The 17,924-nt window shown below is 36.2% G+C and overlaps 1 protein-coding gene and 1 long non-coding RNA gene across 6 annotated transcripts in view; both read right to left on the bottom strand.

Annotated features, from left to right (window-relative positions):
- The window catches only part of LOC136835542 (flagellar attachment zone protein 1-like), a 406,052-nt gene that overhangs the window by 62,677 nt on the left and 325,451 nt on the right, over nucleotides 1–17,924 (bottom strand). The gene's annotated exons all lie outside the window — the stretch shown is intronic.
- Nucleotides 100–16,286, bottom strand: LOC136835543 (uncharacterized). Its single transcript, XR_010852186.1, has 3 exons — nucleotides 16,124–16,286; nucleotides 13,982–14,107; nucleotides 100–277 (listed from the first exon to the last, which is right to left on the bottom strand). It is a non-coding gene; the product is annotated as an uncharacterized lncRNA (long non-coding RNA).

Here is a 17,924-nt window from a genome sequence, read left to right as displayed (position 1 = left end):
TGAAATACCAATATCTCCAAGACAAATACCAATATGAGGCCACGTCAAATAAAAAAATAAATAAATAAAAGTAAAAAAGGCCAGGTATGAAATAACTGCCTGGGCTTCTTCATTTGTGTGTATGTGTGAGTGTGCGGGCAACCACAGTTATCAGCAGCTCGGAAAACCTTCTTCATTAGCACTAATTACACAAGGCGGTAAAGACACTGGTCATTGCACTACTTACAGTCCCCCTTCAGGGCACAGTCATTTGTTGGGAGCCACAAATGCCACTTACCTGTAAAAGAAGAGAAATACAGTGGTCATGTTTACGTCCAATTTTGTTTGCTTAATATGAATCATAAAATGGTTATGTCTTTACTACACTGAACGACAAGCAGTTTTTAGAGGTTTATATACAGTAAAAATTCAAGTAAATATACAAAAGTTTTGTTATATATTACTTAAAGGCCAGTATCTTCAGAACTAACTAACAAACAACGTTTTTCTAAAACTTGCATAAAATATAATAATGCTGATTTTGAATGTTGAAAAACACATATCCTTTACCTGAGGGTCACTACAAAAAATCTTGCACAAAAACAATTTACCTCAAGAGTTTTAAAAAAGGTGAAAGGTCGTGAGAATAAAAACGGTGCTAGTTCCGTCGCCCAACTCCCTCGATTTCTTTGGGAAGAAGACGACCCACAATCGCCTTTCTTTAAGAAGGTTTTTCTCTGTTTCCATTTTGACCATTCTCTACGTTATTTCAGTAAGTTACTGGTCGTTTTCCCCGTGTTACACATATACGCTTAGACCTTCTATAAAATAATATTTAGTAAGCTAACTTTCTGAAGACAACACTTGCTTACAGGTGTCTTGGTTGCCATTCTGGCCTCCCCAGTGAGAATCCCATGATCGATCCCAGACGGGGGAAAGAGGCCAATATTCTGACAAATGCTATGTTTTTCAGTTGACATAAGACGGAAATTATGTAGTGGGTCATCATGAGACTAATAATTTAATGGCCTCTGGAGACACTCCTTTAAGTGAATATGTATGTGTGTATATATATATATATATATATATATATATATATATATATATATATATATATATATATATATATATATATATAAGCTGAATACTGTCAGCACTGCTACTTTCTCATCATTACCCGAAGAGAAAGGAAACGAACAGTTACGTGAAGTTTTCATTTAAACGAATGCATGCAAAAAAAAAAAAACCCGCAACATTCTTTCACATCAATTATTTGGATGTAAAGTTATTCTGCAGCACGCTAACTCATGAGCTAATTTATTTATCGCTCCCTGTTAGGGTCTATTATTAATTTCCATTTACATATCAGACGAAAGCTTTATATATACAAGTAGTTGCTCGGGAAAAATACGGAATATAATAATAATAATAATAATAATAATAATAATAATATGTAATAATAAAGCGCATACATTTATATGAAACAAGCCACAAAGACAATCAACTTGTCCAACATGATTCCCCAGACTAACACACCCACATGTAAAAAAAAGAAAAAAAAATCAATCAAGAAATGGTTGGTATTTAAAACTTCAAAACCCCAGCTCGAGACAATGAGCATGACGCAACATGACTCAGGACGGAAATAGTCATAAAAAAAAAAGAACTTTTTCTGTACCGTCTATTAAACAACGTGAAACGCGTTACGTCATCGCTGGATGTGTCAGTCCATTATAAACAATCAGCAACATGAGCATGTTTAAAGTTAGCATCCATTTAACAGAAATAGTGATAGGATGAGCAATTTTGCGATCCCTTTACTGAAGTGAAACATGTCCTTTCTATCAAAAAGAATTGTGACTAACAAGGAATTCGCATCACGCCTTATCAGAAATGAATATGACAAAACAAATATGGCAATAATTGATGAGCTTAATTTGGTACGCGCTGGCTTCAACCCATATAAGTAGAAATGCAAAAAGGAAGCGAAAAGATTAAGAGCGGAATGTAACTACTAAAAATTTTAAAAAGAATATTAGATTGATTTTACTAAATAATTTGAAATCAAGAGACCGGCGGGCCTGCCTACATACAGTCCAAGTCTTAACTCACACTATAATAGATTACATAACCTTATGTAACTGTACCTATGCCTTCCAGTATCAACATGAGGCTCAACTTGTTGACAAACAATCGATGAATTTACCTCATTCCCGAATCATTCTCCGCCTACCAATAATAATGCAATAAATATGAAGCGCCATTTATAGTACTGCCCTTCTTTTACCAGTTGATGACTGAGAACTACAAAAAGCCGACAGTAACGATGAGTATCTATGAATTTGTTAGGGGATACTCATGATCCACGAATACATTTCTACGTAGGAAGCCAACACAAGGAGAAACGTCGATGCAGCCGCCATGTTAGAAGAGGGCAACAAACATCCCAACCTTGGAGTTCACTTAACACACACACACACACACACAAGGCAATAAACTCCTCCTCCTCCCACAGTGTCTCCTACTATCATAACAAAAGGTATGAGTCACTTCCTTTAACGTTTAACAGCAAGACGCCTAGCCTTTGCGAAGCCTGGTTTATTTCAGTCAGCCAGGAAAACTGAAAGAAGGAACCACTGCAACGGTTATTGCTTATTTACTTCTTCGTTCGCAGAGCCGATTTTGGAAGCAGGGCTGGGAATCATGAGGGGCACATTAAATTTAGTAAGTTACAGGAAAAATTGGTAACAGTCACTTACATCTTACTTTCAATGTGGGTACAAACCGACATATTAAAATGAAAATAGTATATTTATTCAGTGGAAAACCCCTGACAGACAAGATGACTTGATAGCCCCCGAGTCCAAGTTACACGATAAAGTTAAAGCTAGATCCACCTTCCTGCTGATCCTCGTTCTAAGCTTAATATCCACACAAAGGAACAGCTCCTGCGGGCATCACAGCAACTGCTCATCCGCAGCGTCAGTACACAGCATTTTGCCACGAAGGAGGAGGAAGCATCATGACCTAAAATCTCTGATTCAAGACGACCCACTTAACTTCCGTGACTGCGTTCAGGCAAGCAGCTCTTAGGATTGATTTTCTTTAATATGTCCTGCCGACCTCGGTAATATCATTTTGTCGATAATTAATTGCACAACATATCACCAATCAACTGAATATTCATAAGACAAGCACACGTTTGTATTTAGATAACTAAATTGTCTATTAACCCTACATCAGAGATATTGGGTGCTACACAAACACACATGTAGCAATACCCACAATTACAAATGATACACCCACACACACTCTCTCTCTCTCTCTCTCTCTCTCTCTCTCTCTCTCTCTCTCTCTCTATATATATATATATATATATATATATATATATATATATATATATATATATATATATATATATATATACATATACAGTATATATATATTATATGTTATTTCTATGTTAATTGTATATATTCTTTCAAAAGAGTTATGCAATAATCTGTTGCCCATTTTGGCTCGAAGTGCTGTACTTCAGAACACGGAAACACACGTTCCCGTTTGTCAACCAGTACACTGCTATTAAACAAATACCGCCCAAGGCAAAGGATTATCAAGGCAACTTGAGGAGCAACACGGACTTACGTCATAATTTTTGTGGAGTTTCAATCAAGGACGTGATTATCTAGACAATCTGTCACAGACAGGGGAACGGGCGGGGGAATCCATCCCAAATCAGTTTTGCTGGCACTAGTAATTCTAAAGATATAATTCAAGGTCATTCGGATAATGGCGTTTACAGTATGACCAGCCGCGATGGACCTGTCACGTCCTGCCATCGCTTCCTTCTACTGAATAAACATGAATAAGAACGAGTTTGTTGGCAACTTTCCCTTTGTATCTCTGTAAGGAAGAACTTCCTATATTTCAAGAAACTCGGTATCTGGGAAAAACGAAAATGTTAAGTAATTCCTCTGAAAGAGGCATTCCTAACTGCTATGTTTACAGATTGAAGTTTTCTTTGTTTGTAATATTGATAATTTGCGATCGGCTCTCTGACGAACTGCTATAAAAATTAACCGTTTACCAAATTCATCTCCCATAGTGGAGATTGCTTACAAGCGATTTCCTTACCACAAACAAAGGGATATAAACACTCGGAGACTGTAACATTTATCATCTAATACCAACCATGTGAAATCTGAAATCTTTACTTTAATTACAAAACCTTCAAAACTTAAGTGAACGCACAACAAAATCTATGTAAATGCCTTTACAGCAAAGATGAACCAAATCATTATAATCACGCTGACATGTGGGCAAAGAAGCGAGATCACCGTTGGAGAAAAACTCCAGAAGCCAGACTCATCCCCCTACCCACTAACTCCCTCCGTCCATTTGCATTAATTTAATTTCCAGAGAGTCATTCTACGTGAGTCATCCATACCATTGCCGTGCCCCAATACCATGCGTGACTGGCATAAAAAAAGTTCCATTTTGATCTCGCAGATTCTAAAGGGCTTAAATCTCCACTTGCGTGAGACGGTCTCAAGGCTTAATCCCTCAAAACATCTAGGCCTATTTGCATACAATTGACGGAGGAACAGATGGGAACAGATTAGAAAAGAATATAGAATTTATGCCAAAGGCCAAGCGCTGGGACCTACAAGATCATTCAGCGTTGAAAGGGAAATTCACAGTACGAAGGTTTGAAAGGTGTAACAGGAGGAAAGTGCACCAAGAAACAATTGTTAGAGAGGATGGAAAGTCAAATGGAAGAAAGAGAATATGAACGGAAGTACAGTAAAAGGAATAAAAGAGGTTGCAGCTAGGAGCCGAAGGGAAGCTGCAAAGACCCTAAGTAATGCCTACAGTGCACCACGTGAGGTGCACTGATGGCAATGCCCCCCTGCGGGAGGAAAAGATTGAACCTTGGGGCCAAGGAGGGACACTTGGAGCATTACTTTTAAAGGTAATTTTGTATGTTACGGGTAGAACAAAAACAAAAGTTTCCAGGAGCCACAGGAAATGTCACGAATAGGATGAGAGAACGAATACAATGGAATCAAGGGAAGTATTATATTTTACTCATGGCTGCCTGCTGATCAGTTGCAAAGGACAGTTTCCTAAGTCCCAGACAGCTACACTGAAACAACTGACAACGAGACCTACTGATCAACTGCAAAGGACAGTCCCCAAGGTCACAGACAGCTACACGGAAACTACTGACGAGGAAATACAGGAGAGAGCAAGCATCTCAGGTATGGAGAAACAGGAAGTCTAGGCAACAACAACGATTCACTCACTATGTTTCCATTTGGGCCTCTCTGTTCTCTATGTTTTGTTTCAGAACGAAGATAATTTCCCGAACAATACTCGGAACTTAATGTTATCCTCGAGACCTTACAGAGGACCGCTATGTAAACACTTTTCACAAGAGATACAGCAACAAATTACCACCCATAAACTGAAACACCAAAAGGAGCCTCAACCATATTTTTGGACGAAAGGAACACCATGCTAATCTTGACAAGATCGTATCAGTACGTTTATATACAAGGAAATATGAGTAAGCCAACAACGCCATTTTTAATTTCTAGGAGCAAAAGTATGAAATTTCAACTCTGACAAATGCAATATTTACGTAAATAAAGAACAAAAGGAATCTAATTCCAGCTACAAATGACCTCAAGTTTATTTGTGATATACGAAAATACCTCTGTTTACCGCGGATCTTTGAACTGCCCAAACCAAGAAACCTATCTTTATGCTTTATTCTTATGGTTTCACTCAAAAACCAATGTTTATAATGTGCATATTGAGTATAAAATAATTTACTACACAAAAGACAAAGCAAGTGATTAAGATATCTGATATATAGAATAAAAAAAAAAATGCACCGGGTACTGAGTCTGGTTCATCCATCCATTGAAACCATACGTTACGATTCGGCTCTTAGAGCACAGTACTGTACAGTATTACAGTAATATTGCAATAGCCTTGAAACGTGCGAACTAAAGGTTACAATCTTCTCACTGCACAAGTCGAACATTTAATCGATGACGAATATCTGCGAATATTTATAACAAAATTTTTGTTATAAGGAATTAGATTTATAACATTTCCCCTTAAAATTTCCTAATATCTAAGAACTCCCCCCCCCCCCTTTTCATAGCTCATTATTTGTCGCATTGCACTAAGAAAAGGAACTTCCATGGAGCTAGGTTGATAAACGCTCACATGTTGATGAGATTATTTATAAATTTATTCATTTATTTATTGCAAATAGTATAAACTCACTTACCCATCATAATTCACAAAGAGAAAAAATTCTACACACCGACTCATTATCCCTACTTTTCAAATGTATTTGAATCTACTCATCCCTGCCATTCAAATATGATAGATTTTTAGCTTGCTCCACATGAGAGCGCTCATATTATGAATATTTAAAATAATCATAAGAATTTAGGAAATAAATGAGAGCCTTCCGGGTTTAAGTTTTATGGTCGACAAGTGGCTCGTTTTGCGGTCAAAAAATGCCGCTGCTCAAAATACAACGCGGTGATTACCGGGAATGAAAAGGGAAGCAGGAAATTGGTTGGAGCAAGGATAAAAACGAGAGAGAGAGAGAGAGAGAGAGAGAGAGAGAGAGAGAGAGAGAGAGAGAGAGAGAGAGAGAGAGAATTATTCAGTGGTACGTAATCCAGCTGGAGCCGGATTGATATCAGAGAGAGAGAGAGAGAGAGAGAGAGAGAGAGAGAGAGAGAGAGAGAGAGAGAGAGAGAGTAAAGATGTTATCGCGAGAAAATATAAAAATAAAAGGAGAAAGGAAAATTAAATATCATAATAACTAATAACATTTTCCCAGTTACTTATCACAACTTCAGGAAAACCCAAAACAAGATATATTTACTCAATACATTATTTCATTTCAAATATAAAGTATTACCGTTTTAAAAAGCTACTCGTAAGAACACAGCAATTATGAATATAAGCGTGATCGTAAAATAAAATTACGTATCAAGACAGTAGAAAATATAAGGATCGTTAGAAAGCTAATTATCGAATTAGCTTGGAGTGAAATTGTATCAATTAAAATCTTGAATAATGTTGCTGCTATTTGTAATGTTGTTATCATAGTAGAAAGTTCGCCTTGTATAATGCAGTAATAATAGTAGGTGAAAAAAGGCAAATAACTAATATTATAGACACATTATGCAATAAGAATTTTTACCACGAAAACACTCTTGAAAATCAAAACATACAACAACAGGATTATCGAGAAACAAATCCAGTTATGTCTGGGTACAATTATATCTAAAAATAAATCTCTACAGAGAGCTTTCGGGAATCTGAAAAGGGAAATCGAACAGATTACCGAAAGCTCTCTGTAGAGATTTATTATAGATTTATTTTTAAATAGGATTATCGTTTAGTGGAGACCAAGCAGAAGTAGGCATACTAATATTACAAATACTATTATCATCATTATCATGAATACATAAGCAGCTATCACTCCGACATTCTTATTACTATTTCATATGTAGAGACATCAATCAGATTATGAAGAAACGGTATGTACAATATAATTGATGTACTGCGCTGGCGACTTGGTGAATTATTGATGCAAAACGGCAATTAACAGAGACAGAAAGGCAGAATTACGATGAATGATGGATAAGACACGGAAGACTGCCAAGACATAAAAGAGAGTTGTGGAAGATTGCTAAAACACAAGTTCCCGCTTCGTATTTTCGGGAAGTAAATAAGTCTTCGTCACTCATAACAGAAGATACAACAAATGGCTGCTTCCGGTACTTCAGTTGCAATACACCAGAGAGAGAGAGAGAGAGAGAGAGAGAGAGAGAGAGAGAGAGAGAGAGAGAGAGAGAGAGAGAGAGAGAGAGAGAGAGAGAGAGAATAAATAATAATAGTAACAACTAAATACTCGACTAAAATAATATCCTGTATTTGGCAACATCTCGCTTACCCACTCACAAAATAAACAAATAAGTAAAAAAAATATATATATAATATATATATATATATATATATATATATATATATATATATATATATATATATATATATATATATATATATATATATATATATATATATATATATATATATATATATATAGTGTGTATGTTAGTGAGAAAAGAGAGCTGTAGTGGAACGACCTAGAATGTAAATTGTAAAAAAAAAGCTTTCACAATCTCTTTCATGTAAATTTGCAGCGGATGTACCATTATAATCATTAGAAATGGAAACGTTACACCCTACTCTGTGTACACCATGAACATAAAGGGACCTAACGGGTGTGGAAAAATGTAAATAACAAAAGCAAATGAAGAGAAATCACAGTATAAACAGCTCCGATCACTAGCTGATTCAAGGTGAAATCAAATGCAATCCATTCGTGAATATATAAACAAATAAAGCGAGTAAACAAGACAGAACTTCATCTTTTTTTTTTTTCCAGTCTCCAAGGGAAAGACTGGTCCAGAGAAAAGTCACCCCACTCTGGAATGCAGTAAACAGCTTTCTCTTCCAGCGGCAAGGGGTCACCCCGCCATGTGAAGCTTTTGGGACCGCTTACCCCCTCTGGAGGGAGGACGGACCCTGCCCGTGGGAGGCAGAGGGGTAGGGGAGAGGGGAGAAGGGTCTTTCTACCTGTGGCCAGCCCACGCCCGAACAGCTGTTTCTATTGTTACCATGGCTTTCTTTTAAAATGCAGGTGGCACTACAGATGCAAATTGGAGGCATACAGGTCACTTTGGGTGCTTGCACTTGCCCAGTGGTAAGGGACGGTTTCTTGCGATTTTAATGAATAATTGTATGAACGAATATATAGAAAAAATCGAAAAATAATTAATGAAAATGCAATTGTCAGAAGTTGTCAATCGTTGACATGGAAAATATAGAAACCACCAAAATTACTGACACCACAAAAGTAAAGCAAGTGGAAACAGAAGTTTACACAGGCAATATCAAATAAATAACAAATGGGAAGAAACACGAATAACGGCTTAGCGGAAAAACGAGACATAAACGAAATAATCTAAAAAAATATTCCAAATGCAAGGAAAATACTGCGAAGAAAAAATAACACAAAACTTACGAAACAATAAAATGGCCGTATAGCAGTATTTAATTGTCATGCAAACCCCTGAATATTCAACGGTCATGAAAGTTAATATTCACGGTGATTCACTCCACATTCTCCGAATCATGAGAAATCTTGCAAAAAGGGGGGGAAGAATATCTGGTTTAAGAGGCCCACGCGATGTAGGCGTCCCAAGACGGAATAAGGATATGACACTTCCATTTGGAGATCAAGAAATTCTCAAGACGATCTTTTACCTGGTCTCTTACGAATGCGCACGAGCTTTTGAAAGAATACTGCATGAAAATATCAGCGTAATGCGTAAACAGGTCTGATATTTGTAAGCGTAAGTTGTATCAGTACTGATAACTACAACCATAAAAATAAAAATAAAAGTAATAATGATAATAATAAAATAATCAATGATAACTATTTGCGAACGAAAATAATAATAATAATAATAAAATAAATAATAATAATAATAATAATAATAAAATAATCAATGAATGAGGTACCCGCATATTTGTGAACAATAATAATAATAATAATAATAATAATAATAATAATAATAGAGAATGAGTGCCTTGAAACACTACTACTACTACTACTACTACTACTAATAATAATAATAATAATAATAATAATTAAAACCTGTGAAGAGAATCACTGACTTCTCATAATAATAATTGCGTATAAATAAAAACGACCACGCGCCAGGAATCTACAGAAAACAAACAAAATAGTTATGTAGCGAGGAACGAGGGGGCGACGCTATTAGCTAAGCTGTAGCACCAGGAAATGAAGAGCGGGGAATTTCACCGAAATCCAACCCCCTAACCCCCAATCCTAACTCCCCTTCCCCCCTCCGATTTCTCATCGCTCCTTATATATTCAGTCAACGTCACTACGACGCCTACAAGAAGACGTAAAACGCAGTATCGATTGCATTTTCGATTAAACGATACAATTTATCACAGTTCTATAAAAAAAAGTATACAATAAAAATAAAACTTTGCGCAATGTCAAAAGTTTACAAAGGTTACTTGTCGGTCGACCGCCTTCTTCCCATTGTCACAAGATGTGGAAATCATCGTAAATGGATTAGCCTATCTGATATTTTGTCGTACAATTGAAAAAAGTTTAATAAAAAAAAACTTCACCTTCCCTCCATATGTTTTAAAAACACGTGATTTTTTGTTCGTAAATCTAAAACAAACCGGCTTGTGTTCCGTAGAGAGCAAAACAATTTTCTCTTGGGCATTTCGAAAACTAATTTTTTATTCCCTACATCAAAATGCAACTATTCCCTGGTTTTCTCACTGATGCATTGTTGTAACCGGTAGCCTACACAGGCGGTTCACTGGTAAACTTTTCGAATACTAACAATCCACAACTGTTGCAAAATAAATAAATAAGTAAAAAAAAATAAAAGTTGCCAGTAAGCAGACTTCTTTGCCTTGCAGTGCAACTAAACAGGAGAGTTTCCGGTAATGAAGCAACACAGGCAGCACACCTTCCTCCGGAAATACAATCTAGGAAGCACTATGCACCAGGAGCACTCGCATATCCTAAAAGGAAAAACTTCTCGACGGAATTTTTTTTTTTAGATATTTTCCACTGGGTATTTTGGGTCTGATGCTAAGGTGTACAAGAATTATTTTAAACTGATCTTACTACTATAACAACAACAACAACAACAACAACAACAACAACAACAACAACAACACAATAATAATAATACACATGGCCACACACACAATAATAATAATAATCTTACTACATAAAAATCTATTTATCCATATAATTTTTCTATGTAACACACAGTCTCAGGGTACTGATCTCAGTTTAATTGGCATAAAATTTTTGCCTACATAAAGAATGACGATAACCATCGGATTTTACAACCAACCATAAAAAACAGGCTTCCGAATTTTAATGAAATCGAAGAAGTGATATTTATTCTGGATACACAGTACAGTGTTCCAGAGGCTGATAACTAAAGATGCAGAAAAACTTTAAGAATAAATGGAAACTCTCTTACACTTCCCGAATTTCCTCCAAGTACAATATAAGGCATCGACTCGGGGATTAATTTGCAAGCGAAGGAGAAAAACCAGTGATAAAACAAGTGATAGGAGACTTAAAACTATTGCCAAGGCTGAGCTAGTCATCCCCCACCCCCACCAAAAGATCCAGATCTCTCCCAAAATCGAACACGAGGCCCATCCTAGGTAAAATCGTCATGAAAATCCGAATATAAACTTCAGCGTGGTTCTCGTAACAGAAACATAAACAAACCGAACCAAAGACATCACCTTGTAGGAGATAATCACCTCCTTAGGAGGGAATGTAAACTAAAACTGGAGCTCAAAAAGTGGAACTCTACAAAGGACAAAACCACAAAACAAGAAAGCACTAAAATGCGGTGACTCATACGGTTAAAATTATAGTTTTGGGAGAAAGAAAAAATCCTCACCTAATTAACACGATATATTTTCTCTTCCCAATTAAAACCAGAGATATTTTTCCTCCTATAAATATGAGGAGAGAGAGAGAGAGAGAGAGAGAGAGAGAGAGAGAGAGAGAGAGAGAGAGAGAGAGAGAGAGAGAGAGAATATTTTCTCTTCCCAATTAGCCTAGCACTCAGGAGTGCCGCTATAGAAACAAAAACAAAAATGACGCTGAAAGTATGCACGTAATAATAGAAATGAAAACGAGAAACTCATTTCGTGAGAAGCTGTATAATAAAAAGAAGAAAAAAAAAGGTGCTCTTGTGGACCCGGGTATCAGTGCCTCGTTTAGGGTACCAACAGGTACCCAATACCACCTGGTCCTCCACCAACACACTTTAAGTAGTACCAGTTTCAACAGCATTCCCCAAACGAGTACCAGGCGGATGTATTGTGATTTTTCTTCTTCTCCTTCTTCTTCTTCTCCTTCTTCTTCTTCTTCTTCTTCTTCTTCTTCCCCGTTTGCCTGGTCGTGTGGGAGGGGCAGGCTCTGTTTTTACCATGCTTTCTCCGAGTGACCTGACATGTTTTAACAGATGCCAAAGGCCTTATAGGAATTGTTTCCTTTCTTCATCTATTCAGACTTCTCACTTGCAAAGAACCCTTCTTCAGTTTATCCTAAATTATAATCTCAAATCTCAAAGTCTCATAATAAACAAACTAATAAATAGTTCCACAAGTTAGTCAGACACATAATTCTCGTCGAACTGGACGATGACAGAGGGAAGTCTTATTACATCGCTTTCAGAAACTGTAATAAGGGCATATGTTAAACTTTCTACATAGATTTAGTAACCTAAGGTCAGAAATATAATTGTTATTGTATTTCCCCAAGCCGGAAATTAATATGGAAGCCCCGTTATTTCATATCATGCAAATCGGAAAACACTGTGCGGTGCGTTTCACACAGAACAATGGTGTCAGTTTTAAAGGGCTGGAATACATTACCACAATCTCCTCGTCTTGTTATCGTTAATAATACACAATACAATAATACACAATAATATACATATGGCAACAGAAATCTCTATATGTCCTTAGGAAGCCTGATATACCAGCTAACTGCTGATGCAAAAGAAGATTGGAAGACGAATACAGAAGACTATACAAATTAAATAATGTGGAAACAGCTATAATAATAATAATAATAATAATAATAATAATAATAATAATAATAATAATAATAATAATAATAATAATAATAATAATAATAATAGTAATAATAATAATAATATCTCATTCAAATTACTAAATAGACTCACTGGCCCCACTCAGGGATAACTTCGTTCCATAAATTGAAATCACTTCCATTTATTTAAATATACAGCAGTGGGCCTCTTTCGGTTCAACAGCATAAGGTATATAAACTTAGTTATAAGCTCTACTACTGTACGTATATTTTGCAATTACTTATTTCACCTTAGATTGTATCACGATTCTCAATACTCCATATCTTCTCTCTTTCTTCACAGAGCAATTTTTATATAAAATTTTGCTTAGCAGGTTAAAAATCTTTGTCTGTTTTATATATGTATAATATAATAAAAATAATTTTCTTCATCACTCTTCAACCAACAATCCAATCTTACTTGGTATGGCGACTGGTTCTGTTCTGTTTACCTTCAGTTTATCTTTTTTAGCTTTACACTTGAATAAAAAAAATTAATGGATTCCTAAGGGTAAAACTTTTTTAGCTTTACACTTGAATAAAAAAGTTAATGGATTCCTAACGGTAAAACATTTTTAGCTTTACACTTGAATAAAAACATAATGGATTCCTAACGGTAAAACATTTTTAGCTTTACACTTGAATAAAAAAAATAATGGATTCCTAACAGTAAAACATTTTTAGCTTTACACTTGAATAAAAAAAATAATGGATTCCTAACGGTAAAACATTTTTAGCTTTACACTTGAATAAAAAAATTAATGGATTCCTAACGGTGAAACAATGTCACTATTTATATACTATCCTTTACTAGAGACACTCAGACCCTATATATCTCAAGATTCTCGTTCATGCGGTATTTCATAAGCGCGTTTTTCAGGCTTCCATCGGGCTTCTTTCAGCATCCAGCCGAACTTTGGACCCAGCAGCCATTATTGTTGGGAACATTCAAGACGTACATGTTAGTGCTTCAAAACAAGATGCAAATAGATACCAGTGAGTGTTTCATGTGACACAGACTTCAAGATACAGTTCGCCAACCTGATGGGCAAAAACACAAGGAAATAAACCAGGGTGCATCATGCGTAAATCCCCGACGCTGAAGGTTAGACAATTCTTTGAGACATTATTGCTTTTCTTACTGAAACACATTTCATTTATAAAAACGCAGAACATTAAAATATTAAGAATTCCAGAGCAACGCTTGCAAACCTTCTGATTTTACAGAAGAGTGTTGGGAGAAAACGCAGTCCACATTAAAAATGAACTCGTAGTGACCCTGAAGATATGTATAAATATTACTCACTCTCAGCTACCAGGAACTGCGATGATACATACCTGCAACAGAAGAAATAAAAATAATTAGGCTACATAAACAATTACAAAAAATCTCAACTTCAATGGTTTTTTTTGCATCCTTACTTTTCATCTCTAACTTACATAGTGAAAATGGGAATTATGACTGCCAACTTCAGATGAGGACTGTTCGTTTATAAACATAAAACAAAGCTTCAAAAAGTAAGCCAAAGAAAGTTACTAATAACTAATGAAGTTTTGTTACTGAAAGAGAATACTGTAAATGAAAAGCACAAGCCAGCACCAAATGGGGGGGGGATGAATATGGTCCCGTCGGACTGCCCTTGCAGAACGGCAATGTGAGCAAGAAACAAAATATGCATTTCATTTTTGCTTTGTCATTTGCGGTAGCTGAAAAATTATATAAACCTTCTTAGGACACATGCACATAAACTTGGCAATCCTAAAAAGCAAGTACCTAATATTATTACTTACTAATCTGCACAGAAGATGAAAAGACAATCCACAATTAGCCTTAGAAAAGAAGAGAGAGAGAGAGAGGGAGAGAGAGAGAGAGAGAGAGAGAGAGAGAGAGAGAGAGAGAGAGAGAGAGAGAGAGAGAAATACTGCTACATCCAAAAGAACATGATGATGATGATTAACAGCGTCTGGGTGGGTGGGGGGTGGTGAGGAGGAGGAGGAGGAGGAGGAGGAGGAGGAGACGACAGCTGCAGATCTGGTGCTGCAATGAGGGATTGTCAAACTGGCTTTATGGATCTTCCATGCAATAACCTGTGCGCCTCTTTGTTTTACTGACTGTCCTTGTGCAACGATACTACTGAGATATAATTTTGTCACATGGTTGTGCATGTTCGTGTTTTTTTTTATATATAAGATAATAATGAAGACCTTTGCGTTCTATGCTAATCTATTATGCATGCTTTGTGCATTGATTTTAAAATACAAGGCAAATACTTTACGTCGTATATTAGCGCATAATGCAAGTTATGTGCATTGCATATGGATACACAATGCAAGTTAATCTATGCTATATATTAATACATAGTCTATACCTCGATTATGTTAAATCCTTGCTGCTTGACTGATTCGCTTCAAGACGGGGTCAACATTTGCAACAATAACGACAACGTATCATGGCAAAATATGTTGGTATAATTTCGTTGATTAATAAAAGGGCTGCTTGTACACACTCAAAATTGATAGAGGGGAATGACAAAAGTAAATGTTGAGGCTAATATTAGTCTCACTAATTAAGTCCTTGGTAAACAATTCACCTGTGTGTATGCATGCATATATATATGTGAATACATACACCTAGGCTATACACACACGCACACACACATATACATTCATTATTACAAATATATATATATATATATATATATATATATATATATATATTATATATATATATATATATATATATATATATATATATATATATATATATATATATACATACACACACACACACAAATGTTTGTGGCCTTCTAAAATATAGCTACAATCAGATAACGAGGTTATTTTTTGCAAGCAGGTCTGGTATTGTGCACTCACGTCTCCTACTTAAATTTCTTTTATTATCTGTCTGTTAAACCACCGCCCCCACCCCTATCACTCACCGGGACAACCCTCCTACCCCACAATGCAACAGTGTAAAACAAATGCACATATGAATAATTTTATTGATTCACAGGGCGTCGGTAATCTAACTGTACATTATCTCTGGCACAGAACATTAAACTTTAATTATCATCAATATTTGCAGTCTAGAATTATTCCTAGCTACATAGGCTATTTGCTTATTGTTGGTGTTACCTGTCATAGGCTTATTTTATCTTCATCAGCATCGTAAGTATTATTAAAAGTCAACAATTTTACGTCGGCATTTCCTTTAGGTCACCACTTACTCTTTACCCATAAATTATGAATTTGTCATTATTTCTACGATAGCTACTTATTTCTTACTCATGAATATTAATCTTTTATCTATCAGTGAGAAGCAAGAATGCATCTTTATTCATTTCTTTTACTCACAAATTGTTGTCATGATTCCTCTGGTTCTTCAGTTACTTTTATTATTCTTTATATCGGAGGGAAAACAGCCGAAAAACCACGACCACCAAAAAACGATGTACTCTGAGCTGCCGGCATTCTAAGTAACCACCTGGCGCTACTAGATGACCTTGGGAGAGGACATCTGCAAGAACATGAATCTAAAAGTATCCAGCGTAAGCTTATTTGCATGCCTTTTTACCTATTCGCCTAATTCATCTTTCTCGGTCATATGCTTTGTGAGACTTGGTGGGACGTAGAGGCTTTAACATTCATTTAAAGAAAATGTAATATAGGCTATTTATTGATTTATTTTAGATCTGGCTATTTTGTTACTAATTTTGGTACCGCACATGAGGTCTAGGGCTGGCTTACTTTTTATTAGGCTAGAAACCGTCTAGAGACATACCATCGCTCAAATACTGGATAATTTTCAATCGGGAAGTTGACTTCATTAATGTTAATAGAATGGAATATAGAATTTAGGCCAGAGGCCTATGAGGTCTTTCAGCGCTGGAAGGGAAATTGACATTAAGAAGGTTTGAAAGGTGTAACATGAGGAAAACCTCGCAGTTGCACTATGAAACAATTGATAGGAGAGGGCTGAAAGCCAGATGGAAGATGATAATATGGACGGAGACAAATTAACTAATGATAGTTAATGCGGTAAGGATTGCTCACGAGGCATGAACATAAATAAAAAAAAAATTGAAATTTTGGACTTCACATGATCACTCAATACTAACTCATATTCGCAAGAAAATATCGATGCCAAACACCAAGTTGGTAGGTCGAAGAAAATGTACCGTTAACAAAGAATTTATGGCCCAAATGAGCACCTTTAAAAATAAATAGGGAAGACGATCGTAAACATGATAAGAGGGAAAAAAAAATAAAATGAATGGAAAATTATTTATTGTCAAGGAAATATTAATAATTTACCATGAACACAGGGCATGGAAAAATGTAAATATAAGAAATAGATGGCATTACAAATTTAACGCAAGCATGAACATTATACTAACACACAGCAAGAAAACTGACATTTATCTCTTAATATGAAAAACAAAAGACTTGGATTTCCAGAGGAATCAGTAGCTAAAACTGGTAAATCCTGAAAATGTATCCCATTCAGAATCGTAGGACTCGGCATCAGTAAAAGCCGTAAATAATAAAGAGGGACGGGTGTCACAGAAGGCCATCCTGGGGCACACCCTGAGATTCCACATTTTTACGTACCTTATAGGGGAAGGGGGAGGAATAGGAGGAGGGGGCAGAGGATAAGGGAGGAGAAGAGAGTAGGATAACATGGAAAGAATTTATAACTAGGGGCTACACTATCTCTCTAACGATTACGTATTGTTTGAAACACAGATGAAATTAGCTTTTCAATCAATCAATAATAATAAAATCCGAGTGGATCTTGTTTGTCCATCCCATGGCGACAGTAGGGGAGACATGACACAGCTACCCTCCCCCTGCAAACCGGTTTGTCCGCCCCAGGTGGGGAAGGGGAGGATAGGGAGACATCCACCCTCCTCCTGCGAACCTGTTTGTCCGCACCAGGTAGGGCGGGGTAGGTAGGGGAGAGGGAGGGTAGAGGAGACAGCAGCGCCGAGTTCTGGCGCTCATACCGCGCGCCTACAAGCTCGTAATAAAATACACTTCAAATTAATTTTTATGTCAACCTTGCTATCCATATTTTCAAAAGATGAAGCAAATAAAAAATTCATCACTGAGTTTGCAAATATTTTTTTAAGATATTTTATGAAAGCTACAGTAA

This window comes from Macrobrachium rosenbergii, chromosome 55 (genome assembly GCF_040412425.1).
Source record: "Macrobrachium rosenbergii isolate ZJJX-2024 chromosome 55, ASM4041242v1, whole genome shotgun sequence".
Lineage (NCBI taxonomy): Eukaryota > Metazoa > Arthropoda > Malacostraca > Decapoda > Palaemonidae > Macrobrachium > Macrobrachium rosenbergii.
Note: the sequence above shows the minus strand (reverse complement) of the source record. Positions and strands in the feature narration are given on the sequence as shown.